Source organism: Amblyraja radiata, chromosome 49 (genome assembly GCF_010909765.2).
Source record: "Amblyraja radiata isolate CabotCenter1 chromosome 49, sAmbRad1.1.pri, whole genome shotgun sequence".
Lineage (NCBI taxonomy): Eukaryota > Metazoa > Chordata > Chondrichthyes > Rajiformes > Rajidae > Amblyraja > Amblyraja radiata.
The window spans coordinates 184880-200744 of record NC_046004.1 but is presented as its reverse complement, the minus strand read 5'-3'; positions in this window follow the sequence as shown (position 1 = coordinate 200744).

The window sequence follows — 15865 nt, the reverse complement described above, 5'->3', positions numbered from 1 at the left end:
GGACGAAGCTGGAAAGAGTGAAGAGAAGGTCCCTTCAGCTCAACTTGGCGACGCCGGCCAACATGTCCCAGCTACACTAGTCCCACCTGTCTGCACTTGGTCCATATCCCTCCAAACCTGCCTTATCCATGTACCTGTCTAACTGTTTCTTAAACATTGGGATAGTCCTAGCCTCAACTACCTCCTCTGGCAGCTCGTTCCATACACCCACCACCCGTTGTGTGAAAAAGTTACCCCTCAGATTCCTATTAAATCTTTCCCCTTCATCTTGAACATACAGTATGTTCTCTGTTCCTCGATTCCCCTATTCTGGGCAAGAGACTCTGTGCATCTACCCAATCTATTCCTCTCATGATTTTATACACCTCTATAAGATCACCCCTCATCCTCCTGCACTCCAAGGAATAGAGACACAGCCTACTCAACCTCTCCCTCTAATCCTGGGGATTTAATCATCTCAATGCTCTTCAAGAGCCCATCGCCTACTATTGATGGCAAGCTGCTGAATGTGTGTGGACTATATCTCCCAGCGCTCCTGAAGCTGGAAAGGGTGAAGAGAAGATTTTGTGGTGTAGAGTGATACAGTTTGGAAACAGCCCCTTCAGCCCAACTTGCCCAGATTTGGTCTCAGAATTCATTCAGGTACCTTTAGGAAGGAGATGAGGAGTAGAGTCTTTAATCAGAGGGTGTTGAATCTGTGGAATGCTTTGCCACAAAAGGCTGTGGAGGCCGTCAGTGGATGTATTTAATGGGAGTGGGCTGGGGAATCCGAGTGAGGGGCCGCTCGAGGACGAACGTTCGCTAATTCTTTGTTTCCTTCCCCGTCTGGGACAGGAGCGCCAGTGACGAAGCATCAGATGCGTCCGGGTGAGTGTGAGCTGGGACGTCGTGTGTGTGTGTGTGTGTGTGTGTGTGTGTGTGTGTGTGTGTATGTGACCGGGGTGGGCAATGGACACAAGGTACCGCAATGTCATCCAACGTAGATCAGTACAGCAAGGGAACAGGCCCTTCGTGGGGCTTGAATCGGCCCGTTCGCGGGACCTTTCATCGCCTGGCGCGCCTTAAAATCGGCCGGCGGGGGCTTCAACATCGGCAGCCTCGATCGCCTTGATGCAGCAGTTTGATTTTAAGCTGCACCGGGTGATGAAAGGCCCCGCGAACGGGCCAATTCAGCTCTTAGAAAGCGTCTGATTCCCGCTTGGATCTTTGAAAGACTACAATGTGATAAATAACACTAAAACAAATAAAACTGAAGCAAATAAAGGCAAACAGAAGAACCTACCTTGGAGGGGGAGAGAGAGAGCGATGGGAAAAACATACTAAATAACGTGAGTAACCGTGAATGAGGGATTTACCTGCAAGCCAGCCAGGAAACCCATTCGACCGGATCCCTTAATGACCTAAACCGTTTAAATTCGGTACCCGTTTAAATCGTTCCCATCCACCAATACATCCAAATAGTTCAAATGGAAATTGTAACCGCATCAGACAGCTTTAAGAAATTCTCCGTGAATACCTTCAGTAAGACTTGAAGGTGAAAACACAATTGGTGACACATCGTGTTAATACGATTTTAATAGAGACATTTCCCAAGCGCTTAAAAGTGACTGCCTCTGTCTGGCGGAAAGCGGAGATTTTAATAGATTTTTTTTCACCGAATATCAAAATCCGGATTACAAAACATGGGGGGGGGGGGAATTGTCCCCCACCTCTCAAAACATGGGAGGGACGTGTCCCCCGGGATTTCCGCCCATGCTTACAGTGCTTGCGGCATCAGTGACCCAGTTTTGATCCCGACTATGGGCGCTGTCTGTACAGAGTCAACGTACGTTAACTCTCACTCTGTCTCCTCACTCAGGGACAGCAACTCAGACGAGGAGGACAGACGCAGACGCAGACGCTCGGCCGTGGCACTCAGGGTGGAGAGGTGAGTGGAAGTGACGCGCTGGGTCCGTGCTGTGTGACTGTCACACGAGTGTGAAAGGACATTGGCCACACGGATGTACAGGGTCACACACAGCACAGGGTCACGCATGTGTGTTAGGACTGTACGAAGCTGGAAAGAGTGAAGAGAAGGCCCTTCAGCTCAACTTGGCCACGCCGGCCAACATGTCCCAGCTACACTAGTCCCACCTGTCTGCACTTGGTCCATATCCCTCCAAACCTGCCTTATCCATGTACCTGTCTAACTGTTTCTTAAACGTTGGGATAGTCCTAACCTCAACTACCTCCTCTGGCAGCTCATTCCATACACCCACCACCCGTTGTGTGAAAAAGTTACCCCTCAGATTCCTATTAAAACTTTTCCCCTTCATCTTGAACATACAGTATGTTCTCTGTTCCTCGATTCCCCTATTCTGGGCAAGAGACTGTGCATCTACCCAATCTATTCCTCTCATGATTTTATACACCTCTATAAGATCACCCCTCATCCTCCTGCACTCCAAGGAATAGAGACACAGCCAACTCAACCTCTCCCTCTAATCCTGGGGATTTAATCATCTCAATGCTCTTCAAGAGCCCAACGCCTACTATTGATGGCAAGCTGCTGAATGTGTGTGGACTGTATCTCCCAGCGCTCCTGAAGCTGGAAAGGGTGAAGAGAAGATTTTGTGGTGTAGAGTGATACAGTGTGGAAACAGCCCATTCAGCCCAACTTGCCCAGATTTGGTCTCAGAAATCATTCAGGTACCTTTAGGAAGGAGATGAGGAGTAGAGTCTTTAATCAGAGGGTGTTGAATCTGTGGAATTCTTTGCCACAAAAGGCTGTGGAGGCCGTCAGTGGATGTATTTAATGGGAGTGGGCTGGGGAATCCGAGTGAGGGGCCGCTCGAGGACGAACGTTCGCTAATTCTTTGTTTCCTTCCCCGTCTGGGACAGGAGCGCCAGTGACGAAGCATCAGATGCGTCCGGGTGAGTGTGAGCTGGGACGTCGTGTGTGTGTGTGTGTGTGTGTGTGTGTGTGTGTGTGTGTGACCGGGGTGGGCAATGGACACAAGGTACCGCAGTGTCATCCAACGTAGATCAGTACAGCAAGGGAACAGGCCCTTCGTGGGGCTAGAGTCGGCCCGTTCGCGGGACCTTTCATCGCCTGGCGCGGCTTAAAATCGGCCGGCGGGGGCTTCAACATCGGCAGCCTCGATCGCCTTCATGCAGCAGTTTGATTTTAAGCCGCACCGGGCGATGAAAGGCCCCGCGAACGGGCCAATTCAGCTCTTAGAAAGCGTCTCATTCCCGCTTGGATCTTTGAAAGACTACAATGTGATAAATAACACTAAAACAAATAAAACTGAAGCAAATAAAGGCAAACAGAAGTACCAACCATGGAGGGGGGAGAGAGAGAGGGATGGGAAAAACATACCTAATAACGTGAGTAACCGTGAATGAGGGATTTACCTGCAAGCCAGCCAGGAAACCCTTTCGACCGAATCCCTTAATTACCTAACCCGTTTAAATCCGATACCCGTTTAATTCGTTCCCATCCACCAATACATCCAAATAGTTCAAATGGCAATTGTACCTGCATCAGACAGCTTTAAGAGATTCTCCGTGAATTCCTTCAGTAAGACTTGAAGGTGAAAACACAATTGGTGACATCGTGTTAATACGATGTTAATAGAGACATTTACCAAGGGCTTAAAAGTGACTGCCTCTGTCTGGCGGAAAGCGGAGATTTTAATAGATTTTTTTTCACCGAATTTCAAAATCCAGATTACAAAATATGGGGGGGGGGGAATTGTCCCCCACCTCTCAAAACATGGGAGGGACGTGTCCCCCGAGATTTCCGCCCATGCTTACAGTGCTTGCGGCATCGGTGACCCAGTTTTGATCCCGACTATGGGCGCTGTCTGTACAGAGTTAACGTACGTTAACTCTCACTCTGTCTCCTCACTCAGGGACAGCAACTCAGACGAGGAGGACAGACGCAGACGCAGGCGCTCGGCCGTGGCACTCAGGGTGGAGAGGTGAGTGGAAGTGACGCGCTGGGTCCGTGCTGTGTGACTGTCACACGCGTGTGAAAGGACATTGGCCACACGGATGTACAGGGTCACACACAGCACAGGGTCACGCAAGCGTGTTGGGACTGGACGAAGCTGGAAAGAGTGAAGAGAAGGCCCTTCAGCTCAACTTGGCCACGCCGGCCAACATGTCCCAGCTACACTAGTCCCACCTGTCTGCACTTGGTCCATATCCCTCCAAACCTGCCTTATCCATGTACCTGTTAACTGTTTCTTAAACGTTGGGATAGTCCCAGCCTCAACTACCTCCTCTGGCAGCTCGTTCCATACACCCACCTCCAGTTGTGTGAAAAAGTTACCCCTCAGATTCCTATTAAATCTTTTTCCCTTCATCTTGAACATACAGTATGTTCTCTAGTCCTCGATTCCCCTATTCTGGGCAAGAGACTCTGTGCATCTACCCAATCTATTCCTCTCATGATTTTATACACCTCTATAAGATCACCCCTCATCCTCCTGCTCTCCAAGGAATAGAGACACAGCCTACTCAACCTCTCCCTCTAGTCCTGGGGATTTAATCATCACAATGCTCAACGCCTACTATTGATGGCAAGCTGCTGAATGTGTGTGGACTATATCTCCCAGCGCTCCCGAAGCTGGAAAGGGTGAAGAGAAGATTTTGTGGTGTAGAGTGATACAGTGTGGAAACAGCCTCTTCAGCCCAACTTGCCCAGATTTGTTCTCAGAATTCATTGAGGTACCTTTAGGAAGGAGATGAGGAGTAGAGTCTTTAATCAGAGGGTGTTGAATCTGTGGAATTCTTTGCCACAAAAGGCTGTGGAGGCCGTCAGTGGATGTATTTAATGGGAGTGGGCTGGGGAATCCGAGTGAGGGGCCGCTCGAGGAGGAACGTTCGCTAATTCTTTCTTTCCTTCCCCGTCTGGGACAGGAGCGCCAGTGACGAAGCATCAGATGCGTCCGGGTGAGTGTGAGCTGGGACGTCGTGTGTGTTTGTGTGTGTGTGGAAGTGACGCGCTGGGTCCGTGCTGTGTGACTGTCACACGCGTGTGAAAGGACATTGGCCACACGGATGTACAGGGTCACGCACAGCACAGGGTCACGCAAGCGTGTTGGGACTGGACGAAGCTGGAAAGAGTGAAGAGAAGGCCCTTCAGCTCAACTTGGCCACGCCGGCCAACATGTCCCAGCTACACTAGTCCCACCTGTCTGCACTTGGTCCATATCCCTCCAAACCTGCCTTATCCATGTACCTGTCTAACTGTTTCTTAAACGTTGGGATAGTCCCAGCCTCAACTACCTCCTCTGGCAGCTCGTTCCATACACCCACCACCCGTTGTGTGAAAAAGTTACCCCTCAGATTCCTATTAAATCTTTTCCCCTTCATCTTGAACATACAGTATGTTCTCTGGTCCTCGATTCCCCTATTCTGGGCAAGAGACTCTGTGCATCTACCCAATCTATTCCTCTCATGATTTTATACACCTCTATAAGATCACCCCTCATCCTCCTGCTCTCCAAGGAATAGAGACACAGCCTACTCAACCTCTCCCTCTAGTCCTGGGGATTTAATCATCTCAATGCTCAATGCCTACTATTGATGGCAAGCTGCTGAATGTGTGTGGACTATATCTCCCAGCGCTCCCGAAGCTGGAAAGAGTGAAGAGAAGATTTTGTGGTGTAGAGTGATACAGTGTGGAAACAGCCCCTTCAGCCCAACTTGCCCAGATTTGGTCTCAGAATTCATTCAGGTACCTTTAGGAAGGAGATGAGGAGTAGAGTCTTTAATCAGAGGGTGTTGAATCTGTGGAATTCTTTGCCACAAAAGGTTGTGGAAGCCGTCAGTGGATGTATTTAATGGGAGTGGGCTGGGGAATCCGAGTGAGGGGCCGCTCGAGGACGAACGTTCGCTAATTCTTTCTTTCCTTCCCCGTCTGGGACAGGAGCGCCAGTGACGAAGCATCAGATGCGTCCGGGTGAGTGTGAGCTGGGACGTGGTGTGTGTGTGTGTGTGTGTGTGTGTGTGTGTGTGTGTGTGTGTGTGTGTGTGTGTGTGTGTGTGTGTGACCGGGGTGGGCAATGGACACAAGGTACCGCAGTGTCATCCAACGTAGATCAGTACAGCAAGGGAACAGGCCCTTCGTGGGGCTTGAGTCGGCCCGTTCGCGGGACCTTTCATCGCCTGGCGCGGCTTAAAATCGGCCGGCGGGGGCTTCAACATCGGCAGCCTCGATCGCCTTGATGCAGCAGTTTGATTTTAAGCCGCACCGGGCGATGAAATGCCCCGCGAACGGGCCAATTCAGCTCTTAGAAAGCGTCTGATTCCCGCTTGGATCTTTGAAAGACTACAATGTGATAAATAACACTAAAACAAATAAAACTGAAGCAAATAAAGGCAAACAGAAGAACCAACCATGGAGGGGGGAGAGAGAGAGGGATGGGAAAAACATACCTAATAACGTGAGTAACCGTGAATGAGGGATTTACCTGCAAGCCAGCCAGGAAACCCATTCGACCGAATCCCTTAATTACCTAACCCGTTTAAATCCGATACCCGTTTAAATCGTTCCCATCCACCAATACATCCAAATAGTTCAAATGGCAATTGTACCTGCATCAGACAGCTTTAAGAGATTCTCCGTGAATTCCTTCAGTAAGACTTGAAGGTGAAAACACAATTGGTGACACATCGTGTTAATACGATGTTAATAGGGACATTTACTCAGGGCTTAAAAGTGACTGCCACTGTCTGGCGGAAAGCGGAGATTTTAATAGATTTTTTTTCACCGAATTTCAAAATCCAGATTACAAAATATGGGGGGGGGGGGCGGGAATTGTCCCCCACCTCTCAAAACATGGGAGGGACGTGTCCCCCGAGATTTCCGCCCATGCTTACAGTGCTTGCGGCATCGGTGACCCATTTTGATCCCGACTACGGGCGCTGTCTGTACAGAGTTAACTCACTCTGTCTCCTCACTCAGGGACAGCAATTCAGACGAGGAGGACAGACGCAGACGCAGACGCTCGGCCGTGGCACTCAGGGTGGAGAGGTGAGTGGAAGTGACGCGCTGGGTCCGTGCTGTGTGACTGTCACACGCGTATGAAAGGACATTGGCCACACGGATGTACAGGGTCACACACAGCACAGGGTAACGCAAGCGTGTTGGGACTGGACGAAGCTGGAAAGAGTGAAGAGAAGGCCCTTCAGCTCAACTTGGCCACGCCGGCCAACATGTCCCAGCTACACTAGTCCCACCTGTCTGCACTTGGTCCATATCCCTCCAAACCTGTCTTATCCATGTACCTGTCTGACTGTTTCTTAAACGTTGGGATAGTCCCAGCCTCAACTACCTCCTCTGGCAGCTCGTTCCATACACCCACCTCCAGTTGTGTGAAAAAGTTACCCCTCAGATTCCTATTAAATCTTTTCCCCTTCATCTTGAACATACAGTATGTTCTCTGGTCCTCGATTCCCCTATTCTGGGCAAGAGACTCTGTGCATCTACCCAATCTATGCCTCTCATGATTTTATACACCTCTATAAGATCACCCCTCATCCTCCTGCACTCCAAGGAATAGAGACACAGCCTACTCAACCTCTCCCTCTAGTCCTGGGGATTTAATCATCTCAATGCACTTCAAGAGGCCAACGCCTACTATTGATGGCAAGCTGCTGAATGTGTGTGGACTGTATCTCACAGCGATCCCGAAGCTGGAAAGGGTGAAGAGAAGATTTTGTGGTGTAGAGTGATACAGTGTGGAAACAGCCCCTTCAGCCCAACTTGCCCAGATTTGGTCTCAGAATTCATTCAGGTACCTTTAGGAAGGAGATGAGGAGTAGAGTCTTTAATCAGAGGGTGTTGAATCTGTGGAATTCTTTGCCACAAAATGTTGTGGAGGCCGTCAGTGGATGTATTTAATGGGAGTGGGCTGGGGAATCCGAGTGAGGGGCCGCTCGAGGACGAACGTTCGCTAATTCTTTCTTTCCTTCCCCGTCTGGTACAGGAGCGCCAGTGACGAAGCATCAGATGCGTCCGGGTGAGTGTGAGCTGGGACGTGGTGTGTGTTTGTGTGTGTGTGTGTGTGTGTGGAAGTGACGCGCTGGGTCCGTGCTGTGTGACTGTCACATGCGTGTGAAAGGACATTGGCCACACGGATGTACAGGGTCACACACAGCACAGGGTCACGCAAGCGTGTTGGGACTGGACGAAGCTGGTAAGAGTGAAGAGAAGGCTCTTCAGCTCAACTTGGCCACGCCGGCCAACATGTCCCAGCTACACTAGTCCCACCTGTCTGCACTTGGTCCATATCCCTCCAAACCTGCCTTATCCATGTACCTGTCTAACTGTTTCTTAAACGTTGGGATAGTCCCAGCCTCAACTACCTCCTCTGGCAGCTCGTTCCATACTCCCACCACCCGTTGTGTGAAAAAGTTACCCCTCAGATTCCTATTAAATCTTTTCCCCTTCATCTTGAACATACAGTATGTTCTCTGGTCCTCGATTCCCCTATTCTGGGCAAGAGACTCTGTGCATCTACCCAATCTATTCCTCTCATGATTTTATACACCTCTATAAGATCACCCCTCATCCTCCTGCTCTCCAAGGAATAGAGACACAGCCTACTCAACCTCTCCCTCTAGTCCTGGGGATTTAATCATCTCAATGCTCAACGCCTACTATTGATGGCAAGCTGCTGAATGTGTGTGGACTATATCTCCCAGCGCTCCCGAAGCTGGAAAGAGTGAAGAGAAGATTTTGTGGTGTAGAGTGATACAGTGTGGAAACAGCCCCTTCAGCCCAACTTGCCCAGATTTGGTCTCAGAATTCATTCAGGTACCTTTAGGAAGGAGATGAGGAGTAAAGTCTTTAATCAGAGGGTGTTGAATCTGTGGAATTCTTTGCCACAAAAGGCTGTGGAGGCCGTCAGTGGATGTATTTAATGGGAGTGGGCTGGGGAATCCGAGTGAGGGGCCGTTCGAGGACGAACGTTCGCTAATTCTTTGTTTCCTTCCCCGTCTGGGACAGGAGCGCCAGTGACGAAGCATCAGATGCGTCCGGGTGAGTGTGAGCTGGGACGTTGTGTGTGTGTGTGTGTGTGTGTGTGTGTGTGTGTGTGTGTGTGTGTGTGTGTGTGTGTGTGTGAGCGGGGTAGGCAATGGACACAAGGTACCGCAGTGTCGTCCAACGTAGAGCAGTACAGCACGGGAACAGGCCCTTCAGCCCACCATGTCCACACTGAACACGATGCACGTGATCCATATCCCTCCATTCCCTGCATATCCATGTGCCTATTGGGCCTGTCCCACTTATGCCACTATTTCGGCGACAACCGGCGCCCGTCATAGGTCGCTGAAAATGTTCAACATGTTGAAAATTCAGCGGCGACCAGAAAGATGGGACACTAGAGGAGACGACTCACGACCGTACAGGCGACACGCTGGCGTCATGTCACGGGGTGACACCTGTACGGTCGTGAGTAGTCGCCCAAAGAGGCGTACCTTGTTCTGGTCGCCGCTGGATTTTCAACATGTTGAACATTTTCAGAGATCTGCTGCGACTATGACGGGCAGTCGCCGAAAAAATCGCGTAACATAGAAACATAGAAAGTAGGTGCAGGAGTAGAGGCCATTCGGACCTTCGACCCTGCACCGCCATTCAATATGATCATGGCTGATCATCCAACTCAGTACCTGCCTTCTCTCCATACCCCCTGATCCCTTTAGCCACAAGGGCCACATCTAACTCCCTCTTAAATATAGCCAATGAACTGTGGCCTCAACTACCTTCTGTGGCAGAGAATTACACAGATTCACCACTCTCTGTGTAAAAAATGATTTTCTCATCTCGGTCCTAAAAGACTTCCCTCTTATCCTTAAACTGTGTGTGACCCCTTATTCTGAAGAAGGGTTTCGACCCGAAACGTTGCCTATTTCCTTCGCTCCATCGATGCTGCTGCACCCACTGTGTTTCTCCTGCATTTTTGTCAATCTTAAAGTAAACAAATCCTTGTCAAGGATGCATCCACCCCCCCCGCGGTGCCCAGCGGTCCCGCAAATCCACCAGGGTGCCCGTGGACAGGACGTAGTCCCTCTCTAACACCACCCGGGCGCGCACGTCATCCCGGAAAAGGGGCAGGCAGCCGGCTCGGGAAGAAGCATGCACTCTTGGGACTGGGGGAAGCTGGAACGGGAGCAGAGGATGTTGCCTTAGACTCGAAGACATAGGCTGGGTCTGACACTCCCCACCCCCTCTCCCCCCCCCCCCCCCCCCCCCCCCCTCTGTCTCCCCTCAGGGACAGCAACTCAGACGAGGAGGACAGACGCAGACGCTCAGCCGCGGAGGAGTTGGACTTCATGTGAGTGGGAAAGGGGACGGGGTGAGGTGGGGTGGGGAGAGAAAGGTTGGAAGGGGTCAAAAGGTCATAAATGATAGGAATAGAATTAAGCCATTCGGCCCAACAAGTCTACTCCGCCATTCAATCACGGCTGAGAAATCCATATTCATACCGCTGGGGTGTAAGCTTCCCAAGCGAAATATAAGATGCTGTTCCTCCAATTTGCATTTGGCCTCGCTGACAATGGAGGAGGCCCATGACAGAAAGGTCAGTGTGGGAATGGCCATAAAGTCATGTGATAGGAGGAGAATTAGGCCATTCGGCCCATCAAATCTACCCCACCATTCAATCACGGCTGATCTATCTCTCCCTCCTAAACCCATTCTCCTGCCTTCTCCCCATAACCTCTGACACCCGTACTAATCAAAAATCCATCTATCTCTGCCTTAAACATATCCACTGACTTGTGGCCTCCACCGCCTTCTTTGGCTAAGAATCCCACAGATTCACCACCCTCTGACTAAAGAAATGTATCCTCATCTCCATCCTGAAAGAAGGTCGTTTAAATATGAGGCTACGACCTCTAGTCCTAGACTCTCCCACCAGTGGAAACATCCTCTCCACATCCACTCTATCCAGGCCTTTCACTATTCGGCACTTTTCAATGAGATTCCCCCCATATTCTTCTAAACTCCAGCGAGTGCCGGCCCAGTGCTGACAAACGCTCATCGTAGGTTAATCCACTCGATCCTGGGCTGGAGAAGTTGAGTGACGGGAATACACTAGAATTTAGAAGATTGAGGGGGATCTTATTGAAACTTACAAAATTCTTAAGGGGTTGGACAGGCTAGATGCAGGAAGATTGTTCCCGATGGTGGGGAAGTCCAGAACAAGGGGTCACAGTTTAAGGATAAGGGGGAAGTCTTTTAGGACCGAGATGAGAAAAACATATTTTTGAACACAGAGAGTGGTGAATCTGTGGAATTCTCTGCCACAGAAGGTAGTTGAGGCCACAGTTCATTAAGAGGGAGTTAGATGTGGCCCTTGTGGCTAAAGGGATCAGGCGGTATGGAGAGAAGGCAGGTCCAGGATACTGAGTTGGATGATCAGCCATGATCACAATGAATGGCGGTGCAGGCTTGAAGGGCCGAATGGCCTCTACTCCTGCACCTATTGTCTATGTTTCTAATACAAACGTTCCCTAATTCTTTGTTTCCGTCCCTGTCTGGCGCTGTAGGTCGGGAATTGACACGAAGAGACACCGATCTCCTGGTCGCAGGAGGCCCAATAGGTGAGTGGATGTGGCGCGCTGCGTCCGTGTCCGTGACTCTGTCGCACACGTGTGTGAAGGAGACATCCTCAACACGGATGCACGGGGGCGACAGACAGCACGAGGTCACGCTTGGTTTCAGTTCTGGCTGAAGATGGCTTCTGGGTGTGGAGATGGAGACTGCAGGTGGCGACATGTACCGAGGATATGCACAAAGTGCTGGAGTAACTCAGCGGGACAGGCAGCATCTGTGGAGGAGAAAGGATGGGTGACATTTCATGTCGAGACTAGAGTTGCCAACATTAGCCGAGACATCCCGTATATTGGGGCTAAATTGGTTTGTCCCGTACGGGACCGCCCTTGTCCCGTGTTTGACCGCTACTACTCGGGTCGAGGGGACTGTCGGGTCGGACCCGTCCCAACGTAGTGCAGCCCATGGAGTGCAGCAGCAGCAGCAGCGCCTCGCCCGTGGCCCTGTCGGTCGCTCGGCAGCCCGGCCAGCTGTCAGTCCGACCTTCGAACCACCGACACCACCACCACCCCTCCTTCCCATGGCCAATCATCGGTTCATGAGTTGGATGGGGTGCCAAAACTCCTCAGCTGGCCCGCCGGCTCGGCTTTGTGTGCAGTCCAGCACCCGGGGCCAACTCATCATTCACCCAGCCATGGCCGAGTCGATCAATGAATTGCCGTGGGGAATTTGTCCCGTATTTTGACCTTTTGTCCCTTATTTGGGAGTGAGAAAGTTGGCAACCCTAATCGAGGCCCTTCTTCAGACTGAGAGTCGGGCGAGAGGGAAATGAGAGAGATAGACGGCGATGTACAGAGATACAGAACAAATGAATGCAATTATGTAAAAAAGTAACGATGATAAGGAAATGGTTTGTCCATCGTTGGCTGTGAGCTATTTAATAACAATTATCTGATAGACTATTATCTGAATGGTGACAGATTAGGAAAAGGGGAGATGCAACGAGACTTGGGTGTCATGGTACACCAGTCATTGAAAGTAGGCATGCAGGTGCAGCAGGCAGTGAAGAAAGCGAATGGTATGTTAGCATTCATAGCAAAAGGATTTGAGTATAGGAGCAGGGAGGTTCTACTGCAGTTGTACGGGGTCTTGGTGAGACCACACCTGGAGTATTGCATACAGTTTTGGTCTCCTAATCTGAGGAAAGACATTCTTGCCATAGAGGGAGTACAGAGAAGGTTCACCAGACTGATTCCTGGGATGTCAGGACTTTCATATGAAGAAAGACTGGATACACTCAGCTTGTACTCGCTAGAATTTAGAAGATTGAGGGGGGATCTTATAGAAACTTGCAAAATTCTTAAGGGGTTGGACAGGTTAGATGCAGGAAGATTGTTCCCGATGTTGGGGAAGTCCAGAACAAGGGGTCACAGTTTAAGGATAAGGGGGAAGTCTTTTAGGCCCGATATGAGAAAAACATTTTTCACACAGAGAGTGGTGAATCTGTGGAATTCTCTGCCACAGAAGGTAGTTGAGGCCAATTCATTGGCTATATTTAAGAGGGAGTTAGATGTGGCCCTTGTGGCTAAAGGGTTCAGGGGGTATGGAGAGAAGGCAGGTACAGGATACTGAGTTGGATGATCAGCCATTATCATATTGAATGGCGGTGCAGGCTCGAAGGGCCGAATGGCCTCTACTCCTGCACCTATTTTCTATGTTTCTAGAAGGCAGTGGAGGAATATTGACTCGATGCTTTCAAGAGATAGTTAGATAGGGCTCTTAAAGATGGTGGAGTCAGGAGATATGGGGAGAAAGCAGGAGCTAGCTTGAAGGGCCGAATGGCCTTCTCTTGCACCTTCTTTCTGCGTTTACTCTGAGGAACATGGGGTCTAAGCCGAAGATAGACACAAAATGCTGGAGTAACTCAGCGGGACAAGCAGCATCTCTGGAGAGTCTGAAGAAGGGTCTCGACCCGAAACGTCACACATTCCTTCTCTGCCTGGCCTGCTGAGTTACTCCAGCATCTTGTGTCTATCTTTGACTTAATTCAGCATCTGCAATTCCTTCCTGCACACGAGGTCTAAGCTGTTTTTGTTTGACCTTCCAACAGAGAGATCTGGTTCATCGCGACTGGAAACTACAACTGCCCCATCCCATGAGCCAGGACTCACGGACGGAGAATCACGGCTTCGCTTCACGCTACGCACGCTTTCCCTCGCTGCTAAACATCGTCTGTTGGCTGTCCTCCCCACCCATAGAGCACCAACTCCGTGCAACATCTCCTGCCCGGATATCTCCCAGTGGCTGCGCTGTGATCCAGAACATCGGACCCAGACAGAGGAAGGTGCCTGGCCATGAGAAGAACCAGGCCATCCCTCCCCACCTCCAGTCTGGTGGCACCCCTAGTGACACTATGCAGGAGGAGAGGTCTACCCACCCCAGGGTCAACAAGCATGAGACCAGGAGACCCTGATTACATTCATCCTTGGACATTCCTGACATTTCTCCAAGACTCCCTGCACACTCCTCCCGAACTCCCCCTCCATACCTTGGACATTCTCAATGTTCCTTCTGGCTTCCTTGGACGTTCCTAACATTCTTCCGAGATCCCTTGGACATTCCTAACCTTCCACTAAGATTCCTTTGGAAATTCCCAACCTTCCTCTTAGACTACTTGGACCTCCAAATATTCCTCCTTGATTGCTTGGACATTGCTCCTTGGACATTCCCAACATTCCTCTGAGATCCCTTGGACATTCCCAATATTCCTCTGAGATTCCATGGAAATTCCCGAACCTTCCTCTTAGACTACTTGGACCTTCTGAAGATTCCTCCTAAACCCCTTGGACATTGCTCCTTGGACATTCCCATTTCTCCCAGATTGCTTGGACTTTCCTGACATCATCCCTGGACTCTGTGAAACTTCACCCCTTGGTGCGTGGATGTCAATGGGAACCTGGGCCCAACCCTGCCATCATCTGGGACCTGAGGTCCACTATGGTGCCACCACCCACCACCTCCCCCTGCCTGACCGCACGGGTCCTCCCCGCAGCTCTGGGCAGTGGGCAGATTGTTGAACGGCCCACCACACCTTGTCAGCCAGCGCACAGACTAACCATGCTTGATCCTCTGGGGCGGAAAAGGGCTTTGACTGTTTCAGCCGCTGTTGGCTTCTCAAGACCAGCACGTGACCCACATACTGACCCAACTCTGTTTCCACTGCACAACTTTCAATAAAGCTTATGCTGTTTGCATCAACGATGTCTCTGTATATCTGTCCAGATCTCTGTTAAAAGTCATAACAGTGGGTGGCACGGTGGCGCAGCGGTTGAGTTACTGCCTCACAGCGTCGGAGACCCGGGTTCGATCCTGACTACGGCAGCTTGTCTACACGGAGTTTGTACGTTCGTTCTCCCCGTGACCCGCGTGGGTTTTCTATGAGATCTTCCCTTTTCGTCCCAGGCTCCAAAGACGAACAGGTTTGTAGGTTAGACACAAAATGCTGGAGTAACTCAGCGGGACAGGCAGCATCTCTGGAGAGAAGGGATGGTCAGCAATTCCTGCTCCCGCTGAGTTTCTCCAGCATTTTGTGCCCATCTTCAGTTCAAACCAGCATCTGCAGTTCCTTCCTACACAGTATGTAGGTTAGAAACATAGAAACATAGAAAATAGGTGCAGGAGGAGGCCATTCGGCCCTTCGACCCAGCACCGTCATTCATTATGATCATGTCTGATCGTCCCCTATCAATAACCCGTGCCTGCCTTCTCCCCATATCCCTTGACTCCACTAGCCCCAAGACCTCTATCTAACTCTCTCTTAAATCCATCCAGTGATTTGGCCTCCACTGCCCTCTGTGGCAGGGAATTCCATAAATTCACATCTCTGGGTAAAAACGTTTTTTCTCACCTCAGTCTTAAATGACCTCCCCTTTATTCTAAGACTGTGGTCCCTGGTTCTGGACTCACCCAACATTGGGAACATTTTTCCTACATCTAGCTTGGCCAGTCCTTTTATAATTTTATTTGTTTCTATAAGATACCCCTTCATCCTTCTAAACTCCAGTGAATACAAGCCTAGTCTTTTCAATCTTTCCTCATAGGACAGTCCCGCCATCCCAGGGATCAATCTCGTGAACCTATGCTGCACTGCCCCAATCTCAAGGATGTTCTTCCTCAAATTAGGAAACCAAAACTGTACACAATACTCCAGATGTGGTCTTACCAGAGCCCTATACAACTGCAGAAGAACCTCCTTACTCCTATACTGAAATCCTCTTGTTATGAAGGCCAACATTCCATTAGCTTTCTTCA